The 4,161-nt window shown below is 38.5% G+C and overlaps 1 pseudogene; it reads right to left on the reverse strand.

Moving 5' to 3' along the window:
- Positions 1–504: 504 nt before the first annotated feature.
- Positions 505–3,903, reverse strand: LOC114731345 (putative receptor-like protein kinase At3g47110; annotated as a pseudogene).
- Positions 3,904–4,161: the final 258 nt, after the last annotated feature.

Raw genomic sequence — 4,161 nt, forward strand, 5'->3', positions numbered from 1 at the left:
GTCCTAATAATAATTTAAACAGCATGTAATAACAATTTTTAAAGTAAAAGATATAACCTTTACAATTTGTTTTATAATTATTTTTCTTTCATGAGACCTCATTATAATTATCCCATTATTAAATGAACTCAACAATATGTTTCGTGATACCATGATAATAAATCTCACATCATTACAATGGAAATGCTATGTGATATTTATATTACGTTGTTTTTTGTAATATCATTACTTGAATAAAATATTGTGTAAGATTTAATTATATGATTTCTATGATATTGAAGAATATGACGAGAATGTGATAGACTTTAAGAGTTGAAAATTCTTTTAGCTGCACAGGGACAGAGAGCGTCTAAGATTGTATTCTTATGCAGATCCATTATGCCATTTATTGGTATTATAGTATATTCAAAAATATGAGCTGCACAACCAAATATATACTTTTGCTAGTTTCTAATATGTTTATTCAACTGCTTGCTCGTGGGTTCCAGAGGAAACAGAAGCAAAGGAAGCATGTAATAGAAATGCATATTCAACTGTGTACTTCACTACAACAACAACATAAGCTTTATCTCACTAAGTGGGCTCAGTCACATACTAAGTGGGGGATATCATTAGGCTCTATCAACAACAACTGTGTGCTTCAACAATGAGCATTATTTCACTCTTGATACAAATCAGCTAAACAAAATCAATGTGCTGAAGGGCCCTTGTTTTGATTGAGTTTTGAGAGATTATCTCTCACAACTTTTAATTTTGCAGTAGCATCTTTCATCTTAAGGCGTTCATCTGGAGAATCTGTAGTGCAAGATAACCCAACTCCCAAAATTGCAATCACACAATCGAGTTGTAGATTTGGACCTCTATCACCAAGGTCATTGTGAAAAATGTGTGACAGAAGTTGAGGGTCTATGACTTGCACCGTCTTGTCTGGGAACGCTGATTGAACCCATCTTGTTAAGCTTGAGCCCCCTATGAAGATATCATCTGTTGGGTTCCTCCCGGAAAAGAGCTCTAGCAACACAATCCCAAAACTGTATGTATCTCCTGCTACTGATGGCTTTTCTCCCCATCCATATTCTGCATTTATGTCGGTTAAGCATAGGAGCAACAACAACATTAGGTTAAACAATCATAAACAACAGCTTCTATTAGCTTTATGAAGGGAAAAAAGTAAAGAGAAAACATGTTTGCTTGATTTGATTCAAAGATATATACGCTTAATAAAATACAAAGTACCTGGAGGTATGTAACCTACTGAACCTTTGAGAACATGAGTAGAGCTTATTGAGACTTGATTAGTTGGTCTTTCAATCAACAATCTAGCCAATCCAAAATCACCCACCTTTGCTGTCATATCTTCGCATAAGAGAATATTGCTAGGCTTCAAATCACAATGCACAATTGGAGTTTCAGTGTCATTGTGCAGATAATCCAGTGCACAAGCAACATCAATGGCAATGTTCAGCCTCTCCATAAGATTCAACCCATTTCCATTTTCATGCATTCTCTTTCCTTTAATCCAATCATCCAAGCTGCCATTACATATGAACTCATAAACCAAAGCCAGAAATTCATTGTTCTTGAAGTCCACACTGGAACATGATGTGATTAGCTTAACTAGATTTCGATGCCTTACATTCTTCAAAGCCTCACATTCTGCAAAGAAACTCTTCAAGGAGCCTGTCCTTAAAGTATCTAGCACTTTTACTGCAACACTAGCACTTATACTCCCTTCACCAAGATAGCCTCTATAGACCCTACCAAAGCTTCCAATCCCAAGTAAACTTTCTTGGCTGAAGCTCCCAGTGGCCCGTCGAAGCTCATCAAAAGAGACCATTGGATGATTTGATTTTGCCATTTCAAATGGTGCATTTACCTTCGATTTTCTGCTCTTCATATAGAACAACAAGCCAATTGTGAAACAAAGTATCAATGTTGCAACAATAGCTATGGTGATATAAATTATGAGCATCTTTCTCCCATGCCTTTGATTAACACATGAAGATAGTAAACATAGTTTCATATTGCCTTCAAAATGGAAAGAAGAGAGATTTGTGAAAACTCCACCACTGGGGATGACTCCTTCTAGGTCATTATATGAAAGGTTCAATAACTGAAGGGCATTTAGATGTTGAAGTTCAACCGGAATGGGTCCAGAGAGTTGGTTGGTGGAGAGGTCTAGAATTTCCAAGCCTCTAATGCCTCCAAGAGCTTTTGGAATACGACCTGAAAACATATTTCGTGCCAAAAATAGCTTTTCTAGGCTTAGACAACGGCTTATCGAGCTAGGGATTTCACCAACTAAAATGTTGTCAGAGAAGTCTAAGGTGGAAACTGTGATCAAGCTCCCTACTTCTTGAGGCAAAGATCCACTTAAATGGTTCTTGGACACATTTAAACCAGTGCTCAGAGATGAGAGACTTAGAACTGCTCTAGGTATGCTTCCATTGAGCCTGTTGTGAGATAAGTCCATGAAGTCAATGCTCTGAAAATTCCCAAAACTTGTTGGTATTTCACCCACAAGTTGATTGCTTGACAAATCAAGACTGTTCAGCTTTTGGAGACGGCCAAGGGAGTTTGGAATACTTCCAGATATCTGATTCCCTGCCAGACTAAGCTCCTGTAGTTTTCCAGTTGGGTTAACTCAAAAGGAATTTCTCCTGAGATTGTATTGTGACTCAAGTTTAATAAACTCAAGCCTCTAAGATTCCCAATTGAGGGGGGTATGTTTCCATGGAAACGATTGCCTCCCATGTATAATTTTGAGAGGACTTTGGAGAGATTTCCAATGGTCTCTGGAATTACACCTTCCAACCTATTGCCGTCAATTGCGAGAAAGTTCAAGTGGGTGCTGTTTGCCAATGAAGAGATGAAGTCTAGGCCTCCTTCTTCTGAGCTTACAATCCTATTATACCCTATATTGTACATACGAAGGAAGGGGAGATTTCCAAGACCTTGTGGCACTGTTCCTTCTAAAAGGTTGGAAGCCATGCGAATAACTTGAATGTTGGTGAGATTATGCAAAGACCAAGGAATTCTACCTGTGAATCTATTAAAGCAGAAATTGAATACTAGGAGTTTTGGAAGTCTGTGACCAACATCTTGAGGAATATCACCCCAAAAATCGTTGGCAGCGACAGCCAAGTTAACAAGGGAAGATAAGTTGTATATAGAAGAAGGAATACTGCCAGTGAGATTGTTAATAGTGAGATCAAGCTCAATTAAGTTCTTAAGCCTACATAATTCACTGGGAATCCCACCACTTAATCTGTTTGTGCCGAAACTGATGTTTGTAAGAGATGAAATGTTCCCTAGAGTTGGCGGAACTACACCATACAATTTATTGCTTCCCAGTTTCAAGACCCGAAGCCTTTTCAAGCTGTCAATATCTTGAGGAATTCGGCTGACTATATTGTTCGAGGATAAGTTGAGTGTAACGAGGTTGGCCAAGCGAGTGATGTTTGGAGGAAGCACACCTTCTATTCTGTTAGAGCTTAAATCTAGAGCTCTTAACCGAATAAGATGGCCAATTTGCTCTGGAATCACTCCTGTGAACTGGTTATCCTGCAACTGAAGGGATTCAAGAAAAGAGAGGTTACCTATATGAGGGCTTAACTGACCTGAGAGTCTTAAGCTTGACAAGGTTAAGCTTGTCACTCTTTGGCGAAACCTGTTACAGGTTACACCATACCAGTTGCATGGTGATGGTGAACTCTGGTTCCAAGAAGATAGAGGATGAGGAGCATCGATATGACTCAACTGAGACTTAAATGAGATCAAAGCTTCAGTATCTGTGGCGATATCTAGAGCGGTCGAAGAGGGTATGCTGAGAAAAAGGCAATTGATAGCTACAGGAATAATATATAATGCAAAATAATGCGATGGTTGAGAAAAGAAACCCATGCTTAGTTTTTATGTTTGTATAGATAACATCCAGGCTTTTGGTGTTGTTCACTTCCCTGCCCGTATGTGTGTATTTGTAGTGCTAATGCAATTTTCTGTGTGGGGTATTCAACTTCTCAAAATGTCATCAATTTTACATTTAGAGGTCTTTGATTATTGAAAGGGCGACTAAAGCGTAGAAAAGGATGCCATCTCTATGCCCAATATCCACTTCTCTTTAGACGTGTTGACTGGGCAATCATCTCTCGACTGTCTTCT

Source organism: Neltuma alba, unplaced genomic scaffold, assembly GCF_004799145.2.
Source record: "Neltuma alba isolate B1F8T4 unplaced genomic scaffold, ASM479914v2 tig00012824_pilon, whole genome shotgun sequence".
Lineage (NCBI taxonomy): Eukaryota > Viridiplantae > Streptophyta > Magnoliopsida > Fabales > Fabaceae > Neltuma > Neltuma alba.